Genomic DNA, 13,568 nt, shown 5'->3' with positions numbered 1-13,568 from the left:
CAGGGCCCTGCATGAAGCAGGATGTTGACCAGAGTCGGTGCCCTGTGGCTCCCGCAGGCAGACCCTCCACGTGTGAGTTGGGAGAAGTGGGTGCTTTGGGGGGAACCGTACAAGAAAAACTCAGAGCTCCTCTAGTCCCAGCCTTCCCAGGTAGAAAACGTTGGTCTATTCTGGTGGCGCTTTCATGTGTAATACGGGGCTCCCCAGCCCGGGTCTGCTCAAAGGGCTGCCCTCTCTTCAAAGCCAGTGGGGAGGAGGCAGCCCTGGGCACTGGACCCCCTCCCCTGACGTGGTCCCTGGGATTACACCAGACAAACTGCCTTCCTCTGACCCAGCAGCTGCCGCTCATCCCCACACAGCAGTGGAAGCTCGGGGGAGCAAGTGACTGGGCCAAGGTGACGCGGCCACCCACGGCAGATCCCCAGCTCCTGGCTGATGGCAGGAGCTTGATGCCAGGACCCCTGATTATTACACGGAGGAACCATTAAAAGGAGACCGGGGTGGGGGAGATGGGCGCATTCATGCATTCATTCATTCACATTTTTGTTGAGCACCTACAAGGCACCGGACACGATTTCAGGCAGAAATCCTTACCCTTGTGGAGCTGATGGTCTAGGCTACAGAGGCAGCCCCTGGAGCCATGGGTCAGGCAGCTGCTGAGGGGCTTGAGTCCTGAGGAGGGAGACTGAGGCAGGGAGCAAGGAGGCCATGCACACATACGTGTGCATGTGGGACTATAGCACTGGACTGATTGTTTGCTACAGACGCCCGAGGCCACATGAGTGTTAACATCCCAAGCCCCTGACCGTTTTGTCTCAACATTGGGCGCCCTCCCCTAAGCAGCTTCAAGTGATCTTCACCCAGGGCAAGGGGTGCAAGTCTCCCCCAACACCCAATCTTGGCAGTCATCCTGACAGAAGCCACAGGACTGGGCCCTCCGTGGGCCTGGTTCTGCCCGGTGCAGGGAGGAACTGAGTCAGGAGGCTTGAGGAGGGTGGCAGTGAGCGAGGGAGGAGTGTGGATGCTTCCTTCCTGTTCCGCCATGCTCTCACACACTTTGAAACACTCAGAGGAACTTTGGCTGTGTGGCTTGACCATCCCCTGACCCTCTCTGAGCCACAGTTTCCACAAATAAGAATGAGAGTAGTTGGCTTAGATGAGCCATTTCGGCTCTGGCTGCCAGGGGTCCTGGTCTCCGAGTCTGGCTGCATCTGTGAGTGCTCCCCCTGGCTGCACGCAGCCCAAGGGCACAGGTACCAAGAGGTGGCCAAGAACCCACGCCGGGGTGAGGAAGTGCTGTGTGGGAACACACACGTGTGCCTGGCTGTGTGCAGGACCTGCTTGCAGCCACATGTGAGTAGGAGGATGCTTTTGTGGGTAAGTGGCTGAATAAAATCATATACACAGGTGGCAGTGTGCATCCTGGTGTGTGCGTATGGGACAGTTTATGTGGGAGTGGAAAGGGGACAGTGTGTGTACAAACGTGGAGTGTGTGTGTTGGGGGGTGAGTCACACATCTCTAGGTCCAGGTGTATATGAAGGGTGTGGTGTGTGTGTTGTTGTTGGAGGGAGTGTCTCAGCGGCCGGGATTGGCTTGAGGCAGGGGATGAAAGCCTGGGGGGCCCTTTTCCTCGTTCTGCAAACCCCCTCTGTCCACATGGTCAGCCTGCGGCCGACAGGCCCTGACCAGTCCATGAACTCAGGGTCCGGGAGAGTCAGCGGCTTTTCCAACCTCTGTGCCAAATGGGATGTCAGCACGGGGGCGGAGGTGGGGGTGCAGGTCGGGGAAGGTGGCGATGACTTCATGACAACTGGCTGCAGAGCAGCTGGGGGTAGGGGGTGGGGAGCTGGGTCCTGGCAGCAGCGGCAGCGAGAGCAAACCTGCTCCGTTGGCCCCTGTGTGGGGCAGGGCCTGGGGATCACTCTGGGTGGAGGAGGCAGCCCAGCCAACGGGCTCGCGCTTCCTGGGGACTCTTTGGTTCTTTTTGTGGGGGCTGTGGCTCTGCCGGGCCTCATGGGAAGGTGGGCAGGGGAGCTCTCAAGGAGGGAGCACCCTCCAGGGGCTTTCCTGCACGATCCCATAAAGCTGACAGCAACCCCATGAGTGAAGGACCCTTATGCCTATTCTGTGGATGAGGGCACAAGCTCAGAGGCAAAGGGACATGTCTGAACCGGCCTGGGGACATGGGTTGCTGTTTCCTACTTCACCTCCCAGAAACAGGGGATGGGGCACAGAGTCCTCCAAACCTGCTCCTTTGTGGGTGCCTTGAAGCTTGGGTATCAGACCTTCTCTGAGTCTTCAGACCCAATGCTCCTTATCCTTCCCCAAAGGGCCTCCTTCCTGGGGAGGCCCTCCACACACCTCTCTACAATTTAGGGGGTGACAGACATCCATAACCATGCAGGGCCGGCTGCCACAAGCCAACAGAACCCCTTGCAGGTGGAGACCCTTTGTCCAAACACAGGCCAGGGGCTGGGCCTAATTCAAGCACCTGGCCTTGGTGTAGGCCAGGCTGCCTTGACTCACAGGGATCAGACTTCCTTGGCTCCTTTGTGGGGTTGGAGTGGCCCCAAGATCACAGACTCGGGGGTGGGTGCGAGTACCGTCTTTGCACCCAGAAGCTGAGGTCAGCTTTCGGGATACTCTTTCTTCAGCCATTTACTAGTTTCTCATAATAATAATAACTGCCCCTGCCCAAGCTTTATAGTCCACAAAATACTTTCACAAACACTCTCTTAGTCCTCACTAGCCTTGTGATGAGGAGCCAGTACACCCATTTTACAGAAGGAGAAATGGAAGCTCAGGGAGGGAGCTTCTGTGACTAGTGTCAGATCACGGGCCAGGAAGCGGCGCAGCTCCGGCCTGCCTGAGCCCCCATCCAGATCCAGTTCAAAGGCCTGAGCCCGTGTCCAAATGTGGTTCAAAGAAGTGTGGAGACCGTGGGCTGACGTCTCCAGGGCCCGACTGCACCAGCCCGCCGCACAGGGACCAGACTGCTCCCCAGGCTCCCCTCATAATATTAGAGGCTGGGGGGTGGGAAAAATGTAAAGCAGCAAAGTGACTGCTCCACGAGATAGTGGGAGTGGGAGAGGGTACTGGGGGTCCCCCGCTGCCCAAGGCCTTGGGCTCAGGCAGGGACGCGAGGGACCCGTAGGTCCTGGAATATGAGGCCATGGGCAGGATTGCCACGCTCTCATCTGGTCGTGGCAAAATGAGAAAGACAAGGACAAGGTAGTGAGGTTTTCCCAGAGTCAGACCCACAATGTGAAGCGCACTCCTTTCACTTGTACTGTGTATGTTCAATTGTGTATGTGTGTTTAAAAAGAACTTTCCTTTGACATTTCCTTTTAATGTCCTTAACTCAGCAAAATATAGAACTGGTGACCACGTCCCATCCTCAGTTGTTTTCTGGAAATGTCGGTGCCCTGAGAAATCGGACAGATGGGAGCCACCGAGCTAGCTCTAGTCCTAGGTGAGCCCTGGCATGGAGCGAGATGTTTTTTAATTGAGGGATGATGTCTGAATGGCTGGAAAAATCTCGGGGAGGGGGTTGGAGAAGAGACTGGGGTTCCTGCCCAGACAGCCCTCTGGGCCCCAGAGCCCAGGCATCCCCAGGAAACCCGAGCAGAGGAACATCTGAGTAGCTGCAAAGGGAATTCTGAGAAAGGCCTCGGGGCCAGTTCTCCGTGCCACACACCCTTAGCCTCTTCCCTGACCCGGAGCCAGGAGGAAATATTCCCTTAAACCCCACCCCTGCCTTCCCCACCCGGCCCCCCAAGGCTGCTCCAAAATAGCCCAGGCCCGGCAGGAGACGTCATGGGTCCGGCTGGCTGCCTGCCCCTCCAAGAGGACAAATATAGAGGGACACTGGATACCGACAGGAGACCCGGGACCTGGGGAGCCCCATGGCTGTGGCACTGCCTGCCCCCCTCCCATCCTTCCCAGCCCTGCACCCACTAATAGGGCAGCTGGGAGGCCAGCGCCTCCTGGCCTGGCCAACCCACCCTGGGACGTGTCCCAACATGCCCAGAGCAGAGCTGGAGGCTGGCCCAAGAGGACACCAGGCCAAGCTGGGTGTGTGCATGGGGACACCTCCTCTATCCGGGGGTCTCAAAGCACTTCTATAAGCGTCACTGCCCACAGGGGACTCCCAGGAGCAGGAGAACCCGGCGTCTCCCGGGTGGAACCACTCCGCCTTCTGTTCTTCCCAGCTTCCCAACGAGGCCAAAGCCATAAACCTGGGGGTGTGGGAGGCGGACAGAGGGCAGGCAGCCAGGCCAAACCCCAATAAACTGCTGGTTGGATCGAATTGCAAATAATTAGTCCTGATCACCAAAGCTGCCTCCACCCTCCACTCCCGGGAATTAAAGGTCAAAGGGCAGAGCTGCTGACGCAAATGTCAGGGGAGAAACGCGATTGGGAACAGCTGGGCTCCTGCGCCCGAGGTCAGCGGCGGCCCCGGCGCCCTGGACAAGGTGTCCCCCAGCCTGGGGCTCCCGCGCGCTCGGGAGGGGGGGGCTCCGGGGGCTCCGCTCGCTCCCCTGGTCTGGTTCGAGGGTCACCAGAACCTGCTGGGGGGGGGTCCCAGAAATTCCCGGGAAATGGTGTCGCTGGGTGCTTGGAGCGAGGGGGCCGAACGGCAGCTCGGGGTCTTGGGAGATGGGACCCCCCTCCCACCCTGAAACAAGAGAAACTTCTGCCTTTTGGGCCACGGCGAGCCCCGGGGAGACCCAGGGCAGGCGCCCGCCGGCCACACCGTGTCTGTGCGCCAGGGGCGACCCCCAGCGGTCAGGGTGAGCCTGGAACTTGGGCCTCGGGCGAGGGAGCTGGGAGCTCGGCTGGGCTGGTGGCTGGGGACCCCGGGGTTCGGTTTTGGTAAGGGGGCTGCTGGCTTCAGGGGCATTTTAGTACGTGCTGAGTCTTCCTAGTTGTGCCGAATCTCACCCTAAATGTCCACTGTTAGCAAATCAGCTCCACCGTGTCAAAGAATGCCCTAACCCGCCCCTCCCCCTGGCCTCCCTGCATCTATAAATAGCACCACCACCCTCCGGTCCGGCCCTCGGGCCCTAAACCTACGAGTCATCTTCCACTCCTGCCCACACGGGGCTGGGTGCCGGCCCTGCCCCTCCTCTCGCCGCAGTCCCTCTTCCATCCTTGAGAGCCGCGGCCACTACCCAGCCTGCTGGCCTCTCACCTGGGCTACTACAGCCCCAACCAGGGCGCTGGGTCTGACCTGGGTATGTGCCCAGCCTCCTCCGCTTACTGGCTGTGTGACCTTGTGCAAGTTACTTAACTTCTCTGAGCTCAGCTTCCTCTGCTGCAGGAGGAGGATAGTAATCACAGTGCCAGCCCCATAGAGCATTGCATGAATCTACCGTAGTTTGGACATAAAGACCCTGTCACGCGGACATGCTCCGTGCATGTCAATTATTACAGGCCCTCCTTCAGGCCAATGCCTCCACTCAGGAAACCCAGGCCGGGAGCTGGAGTGAGAACTACCATTACGTGTTGCGTACCAGGTGTCTTTACAGCGTGCTACAGAGCGGGGGGGAGTGGAAGTTCCTGGAGTCTAGAAGCTTCTCCACCACTGCCTCCATCATCACGTTCCAGGACCCAGAACCAAAGACCACCTCCTGAGTCCACTGGTCCCATCTGAGGGTCTTCAGGAGTGAGTGTACCTGGGTAAGTGTTGAGGTCACTCGGCCACTGCAGATATCTTCTGGAACGAGACAACTCCAGGTCACGTTCAGCGGCCGTGAATCAGGGTGACCCATCTGCAAGGTGATGAGTGAGGCTGCGCACGTTGGCCTGGCACAGCGTCTGGGCAGCAGGCCAAGCAGGGGCGTGGCCACCAGGCAGGTGCTCCCCCTGCAGCTGCCTCGCCCCCAGGGCCCTCTCCGGGCTCCACCTCACCCACTCTGCATCCAGGCCTGCTCCCCTGTCGGCAGATGTTTTCAACGGTCCGCCCGTGACTGAGCACCTGGAGCCCATGCACTGAATTGGGCAGGCTTGCTCTGGAAAGAGATTTTCAAAGGAGACTTTTACCTACGGAGAGGGGGGAGCAGGAAAAGCAGACCATCCAGATTCGAATGTGGGCCTGTCTCTGGACACACCCTTTGTGTAAGACAGTTGCTCTCTTGGGGTCGGTTCTGCTCCTGAGACACTTGGCAATGGCAGGAGACACTTTTGTTACCACAGCCGGGGGGTGTGCCTGCGCTCCTGGCATCTAGTGGGTTGAGGCCAAGGATGCTGCTAAATATCCCACAGTGCACAGTCCAGACCACACAACAGAGAATTATGCTGCCCCAGTGTTGGCAGTGTCCGGGGCGAGACCCTGGCCTAAGCGCCGTCCCTCTGGTGGGGAAACCCCTGCCTCAGCTGCCTTGAAGGCTAAGGAAAGTGATCCAGGACTGGGCCTAGCTCATGCTCTGTTCCCAAAGGACCTTCTGGCCCTAAGGCTTTCACTTGGCCTGGGACACCCGAGCTGGTGGGCAGAGGTGGGCTGGGCACATGTTCCGACCACAGGAGAATTTTCTGAAATCGATCTTGCTGTTACTGCCCTACCCTGCTTGGGGCAGAGTTTCTAGAACAATCCAGTGCTCACTTTTTAAGGCTTTCAATGAAGAAAAAGCAGGCCCGGAAGGAGGAGCCCACCCTCCAGGCAGGTGAATTGTGTTAGAACCTGGGCACTCGAGATTTCTCCTCTCAAGCCTTGGCCTCTGGTGGTCTCCTCGGGGTCCACCCGCCCACCCCTTTTACCTGCATTTTCAGGGAGGCGAGAGGACTAGAAGCAAAAATGCTCCTTCGGAGCAGTTCTCAGACTCAGCGGGAAGACCCCAGGCGGGGAGGAGGGTTTGTGAGGGTGTGTGTCACTGACGCCCTGGCCCTGTGCGTCATCCCCCTGGCAAGGCCTCCCTGCCACTCACTGCAGTGGACACCTGCTTCCCCCTCAGCCTCAGCAGCCATGGGGTCAAGTGTCTTCTTTACAAGAACCATCCCCAAATACACACTGCCTTCTCCCCTGGGCTGGGGTGGGGGTGGGGGTGCCCGGGGTGCCCTTACACCTGGCCAGGGCACTGATCTGCTGGTTTACCTGACTGATGTGGAACGGCCTAGGAGGCTGCCCTGGAGGAGGGTAGAAGGTCAGGCTAGTCAACAGAGAAGGACCCCCCCCTCACCCTACCCCCCACCTGGTCCTGCTCGCTCCTTGAGACTGGAGGACCCAGGGAGTTCAGACCACACGCCCCCCTCCCTGGATCAGGCATAGGTGTCAGGCTGGGGTGGGGCTGCTGGCTGCATGGGAAGCCCGCTGACCTTGGGGACAAGCCCGGACGGACACGCAGCTGCTCCTGAACAGGAAGTGGCTGCGGTGGGGGAGGGTAACGCGGGGGAAGGGAGACCAGACCCAAGGACATCAGACTGGCTGAGTGCGAGTAACAGGGCCTAACAAGGAGGAACCTGGGTGGCTCAGTGGTTGAACATCTGCCTTCAGCTCAGGGCCTGACCCCAAGATCCTGGGATCGAGTCCTGCATCGGGCTCCCCACATGGAGCCTCTTCCTCTCTCCATTGTCTCTCATGAATGAATGAATGAATAAAATCTTTAAAAAAAAATCAAGAAAGAAAAAAAAAAAAGGGCCCAACCAAAGGATCTACACCGAGTCTGCGGTGGGAGCAGCCTCCTGCCACGGGAGTCTCTCCTCGGGGGAAACATGCTCGTCCTTAGTGGGCACTTCTTGCTGATGGTTTGATGCCCAGGCCTTTCCTTACCTTTCCTTCTACAGCTCAGCTCCGCTGCCGACGGGCTGGGGCGACTGCCCTCTTCCTCCGAGGTCCCGTGCCCGTTCCCTCCCAAGGGTGCTTAGAGGCTGCAGCCATCCCACCTCCCACAGTCCTCTCCTGCGGAGGCTCCGCTGCTGGCCAGGGCGCCTGGGCTGCTGGGCTTCCTGCCCAAGGCGCAACTCCATCAGGAGAGCTCTGGGCCCCGGCCCCGGCCCCTGAGAAGGGCCGGGCACCCTGGTTGCTGTGACCAAAGCTTCCTTCCCGAGACCCCTTAGCCCTCCGCTGCTCCCACTCCCATCCAGCTTTCCTCCAAGGCCACAGCCCCTGACATCCCACTCCAGCAGCGTGGCTCCCAGGCCCTGCTCTCCTTGACGGGCTCTGCGCAGGAGGCTGGGCAAGGGCGGAGAAGATCCTGACAGTGGTGGGGGTGAGAGGAGTCGTCTTCCTGCCCCAGGGGGTGAGGGACAGTAGCTGTGCACAGGCACAGTCTGGGACATTCTACCCACCAGAAGAGGGCCCTGGGCAACCCTGAACCCCCTCAGGCATTGAACTCCCCAGGCCTGAGGATGGCAAATGCGGCTGTGTGACACACCTGTCCTCAGGCCTGTGTGTATGTGTGAGCATGCGCACTCGCATGGGGGAGCACTCCAGTCTAGAGCACCCAAAGGCCATGGGGAGGCCACAGCAAGGGCCCTGGCTCCTAGCCCACTCAGGCTGGCCTCACCTCTTCCTTGGGGCCTGCCCCCCCATATGCTTGCCATCTCCGTCTCCCCCATCTCCACCAGGAGGACCCAACAGCTTCTTCCAACCAACTCTGGTGGTGGTGCTGTGGTTGGGAGGGGCCCTAGGTGGCCCTAACCCTCTTTTGCTCCTGATGTTTGTTTAGGTTCATGGGCTCAGCTCATCCAACCCCATCATTTGACAGAAGACTGAGAGCCAGGGAGAAAATGCCCCTAACACTGGGGGCTCCTTGAGACAGGGGTTTAAGCTTCCAGGCAGAGGCCCTGCGTGTAGATGCCAAGGGTGAGCCAGAGCAGAGTGGGCTCAGGGATGGGGTCCAGCCACACCGCCCCTTCCTCTCATCCTTACCCCTTCCTCCCCCTTTTCAGCAGCAGTTATAAAATCCAGGAAATAAATGTGGATTGATGGCCTATAAAGGGCTTAGTTGGTGCTGTGACCTGCTGAGTTATGTAACTCCCATTTATTATTGGCCTTGGACGAAGTTTCTATTGAAGCAGCTCACGAAGCTGATTCCATGACATTTCCTTTCGCCTTATTCAGTGGCTGCAGCCGAAATTCCTCCACAGCTTCAAAGAGCAGCAGTGGGGGTGTGGACGGTTTCAAAAATCCCCTTCTTCAATCCCCTGGGCCAATGTTCCTCTCCGCCACTGCTCACATCAGCAGCAGTCCCGGACTCTGGACCGCCTGCCTTCCTTTAGGTCCCTGGGCTCTAGGCTGCCCTAGAGGGGCAGCTGGGAAAAGCTGTCCTCCCTGTCCCTGATGAATGAAAGGGGAACAACTCGGAGCTGGAGGAATCAAGAGGCGGCCTGAGTAGAATGAGCACTGAACTAAGAGGCAAGAGCTCTAGTCAGATCTCTGCTGTTGGCATAATGGCCACTCTGGGCCTTGGCATGCTTGTTGGGAAAGGGAAGCCATTTCCTGTATTCGTACAATCAGAATTGATTCACACACTGCCCTGGTCTGGTTTGGCCTGCCTTGCTGGGGTGGACAGCCCGGTGAAGGTGAAAGAGAGGGATGAGAGGCTGGCAGTCTCTCTTTGGGGTGAACAAAAAAAGTCAATACCAACGTGGTGCCACCTTGTGTTCAAAAGGGAGCAGAGCCCAGCCTCCCTCTCAGGCAGTTTTCCCATGCCCTGCCCCTTTTCTGCTCTGGCAGGGGTAGCATGGGGAAGCCAAGGGTCCTCCTTGTCACCTTTCCTTCTCTTCTCGTGATGCCATAGGGGCCCCACCAAGAAGCTCCCTGAAGGCTCAGCTGCCATCCTAAAGCAGACTTTTCTCCAAAACCTCTTCCCAGTTTCAAGAAAGAAAAGATGGGCACTCCAGGAAGTACTGGAGTACCGGAGAACTCAACCAGGTCTGTCTTTTTAATTAAGAAGTATTCCTCCCTGGGTGGCGTAGCGGTTTAGCGCCTGCCTTTGGCCCAGGGCGCGATCCGGGAGACCCGGGATCGAGTCCCACGTCGGGCTCCCGGTGCATGGAGCCTGCTTCTCCCTCTGCCTGTGTCTCTGCCTCTCTCTCTCTCTCTGTGTGACTATCATAAATTAATAAAAATTAAAAAAAAAAAGAAGTATTCCTCCTATTCATAGAAGTAAAGCCTTGATGGCTCTGGGACAAACTGGTACATCAAAGAAAGCAGTTGGTTTGTAGCAAGGGGTATAGGCTACAGGAATTCCCTCCATTAGGGATCTGGCTGGGCATGAAGGCTACAGGCCCACACAACTCAAATTACAATTACATGGCCCAGATGACTCACCCTTAGAGAATGTCACCTTGGAATAAGCCTTAGCGCTCATCCAAGGCAAGCCCAGCTTTTACAGAGAAGAAAAACTGAGGGCCCATGGTGAGGAGAGGGCTCCTAATGGATCAAATGGCAGAGAGGGGCTAGAACAAACAATTCTCTATTGCGACTTGGTTTTTGAGATGCTGACTTTAGGCTTACAACGTATCACACAGAGGGGTCTTTGGAAGAAAGGGCTGTCACCTGGGGCCCCAGAAACATGGCCTTAACAGGGGGCAGGATGGTCTGATAAGCTTAATAGGCCAATATGCAGTAAAAGGTAGCAGCTGAAAATTCACTCTGGGATCTGCCACTTGTCTGGGCTAGCCAAAGGTAAGGGAAAGGAGGCTTCATGAAGAAGGACGACAGGAAAAGAAGTAGAGGCCTCAGTGGAAGGATACAGATGTTTACTGTTGAGTGGTACATGATCTCATTTTATCTCCAACAATGCTGCAAATGAGAGCTCATCATTACAATACTCCTGATGAGGAGATTCAAGTTTTGGAAAGACTGCTCCACTCTGAGTTGTGTCTGCACTTGAGATATCCTGCAAAAATCTTAGCAGCTGGAGGTTTGGGGTCTTGCCTGGGCAGAGTAGCGCTCAGCTTTTAGTAATTAGTAATGCTGGCCATGTAGACAGCCTCTAGCCCTTCTTGCCACCATTCCACACCCAGTAGTGTATCTGAGGATATTTTATTTACTTCTCTATGTTCGCTGCCAACCTGTTTATATGCTGTGACTGGAACATAATTCTTACCATAAAGCATTATGAGACAAAAACAGACAATAAATGTTTCGGTGGCATCTAAAACTATCAAACTTCCTGCTGTTTGCATGCCTCAATCTCCCCCTCAGTGTGCCTACACAGCAATGAAATGAACTCTTAGATGCAAAAGAGAATATGGTTTCCTCCTGTATTGAATTTTCATGGAATGCTCCCTTTTCCTTAAATTGGGGAGGGTGGAGCAAACAGAAAAGTATTCCCTGAGAGATCTGATAAGCCCAAGGTACCTCTGCTTCCTCACCTACTTCTTGTAGGACAATGTCTAGAACACTTATGGACTGAAAATGAGAATATTCTGAGTTAGGGGTGCCTGGGTGGCTCAGTTGGTTTAGTGTCTGACTCTTGGTTTTGGCTCAGCTCATGATCTTGGGGTCGTGAGATCTAGCCTGGCATCTGGCCCCACACTCAGCAGAAGTCTGCTTGAGATACTCTGTCTCCCTCTGCTCCCTCCCAACTATATATAAATCTTTTTTAAAAACCTAAGAAAAAAAATTGTGCATAAACACCAAAGATTTATTTTTTATCACATGACAAAACAGCCAAAGCAGAGACCATACCACCAATAGCATTTGTTCAACTACTGCTTCTAATGTGCTGCCACAATACTGGGTCCCACCTCATTTCTGTGTCTATTTCCCTCTCTCACCCACATCTCCTGAGGGTGTCTTACTCATCCTCACACACCTGGCACCCAGGAACCTTGAGTCTGCTGCCAAGAGCCTAGCAGGGACAGGTGGTGTGCTGGTTGCTATCACAAGTGTTACTTTACTTCACCATCACAAGAACCCTTTGGGGTGTTCCTCTCTCTTCAGAGAAAAGAAATGGAGTAAGTCAGTGACTAGTGAAAGGTCACAAAATTAGGCAACAGTAGACCCAGTTCTCCTGACCTGAGATCTAGGTCTTCTCCCAACGCACCTGCAGTAGCCTCTAGTGTGGGGGTGTTTGGTTATATCCCCGGTGAGGACCTGGAGCCTTTACTCATCCGAGCTGGGCCTGTTTACCAATGGGCAACAGGACCAGCCAGGCCTCTGCATCACCTGAGAATAATGAATCTATGAATAAATACTTTCAGAAAACTACTAGATGTCATGCAAATGCAAGCTAGTCATGGTAGCATCTGAAAGGTTATGGCTTTTTTTTTTTTCCTATGAAAAAAATCATCTTACCAAGTGCACGGGACATGAAAGAGTACTGGGCTGAGCCTGCTGGCAGGTCACCATGTGCCAGTAAGAAGCGGCTAAGAATAGGGGTGCCTGCCTTCGGCTCAGGTCACGATCTTGAGGTCCTCATATGGAGCTCTGCTTCAGGCTTCTGCTCAGCGGGGAGTCGGCTTGTCTACCTCTCCCCTAGCTCGTGCTGTCTCTCTCTCTCTAAATCTTTTTAAAAAATTAAAACAAAAACAAAAACAAAAACAGCTAAGAATGAATGAAGCTTTCTGCTCCTGGAAAACATGTCTGGGAGTCCAGCTGGGCTTGCGTTTGTCTCAAGCAGCTGTTCCCAATGCAAGCATCAGAATCACCTGAGTAACTGTTTATCCAGATACTCCAACAGAGTCAGACACTCCCAGAGGTGAGAGGAAGAAGGAAGTGATTTCTGGAACTAGTATGTAGGCAACTCTGGCCATACCCCCCCCTCCTGGCCTGGTGGAGAACTGAAGCTACTGCATAAAAGCCGCCAACCTGACTGGGCTTCATTGCTCCACCTTTCTCCTTTGAGTCTGGGATCAAACCATACTACTTATTGTCTGTGGCTGGGAGGCAACGTTCTGCTGGGACATAAAATTGAGCAGCTGAACAATATGGCTCCTTTTGTGAGTGTCATTCTGAAAAATACACTGTAAGTAAATTCCACCTCCCAGGTATCCGGGCCTTGCAGGGGCCTGGCTAACCACGGCCCATAAACAGGAATAGCTGGTATGTATACAGACAACACATGGAGGCAAATCAGACTCAGAGAGGGCTGGAGCCAGCACTTTTTACATCGCCTGGATAAACCACCCCCCCTTTAACCCACGGGAGACCTAATTAGTCCCAAAGATGTTACAGAAATGCTCCTCAGCCTAAGCCACACTTCACACTTAACCTATGACACTTCACAGATGCTGGGACCAGGCCTACAACAGAGTCCTATTCGGTAGGTCTAGGGTGGAGTTTTACGTCTTTATGGGTGCTTCTGGGGTGCTATGTTAAAGTGACTTGCTTACAGTTGCAGTTTCTAGGGGCAGCGCCTAGACAGGTCTAGAGCCTTCTTTCCTGCTATGTATCACTAAAGAAAAGGAGTTTATTATTTTTAAAAAAGATTTTATTCATTTATTCATGAGAGACACAGAGAGGTAGAGACACAGGCAGAGGGAGAAGCAGGTTCCATGCAGGGAGCCTGATGTGGGACTTGATCCTGGGTCCCCAGGATCAGACCCTGAGTCAAAGGCAGACGCACAACTGCTGAGCCACCCAGGAGTCCCTAAAGGAAAGGAATTTAAAACTGAA

Source organism: Canis lupus, chromosome 16 (genome assembly GCF_048164855.1).
Source record: "Canis lupus baileyi chromosome 16, mCanLup2.hap1, whole genome shotgun sequence".
NCBI classification, from domain to species: Eukaryota; Metazoa; Chordata; class Mammalia; order Carnivora; family Canidae; genus Canis; species Canis lupus.
This window is presented reverse-complemented; position numbering follows the sequence as displayed.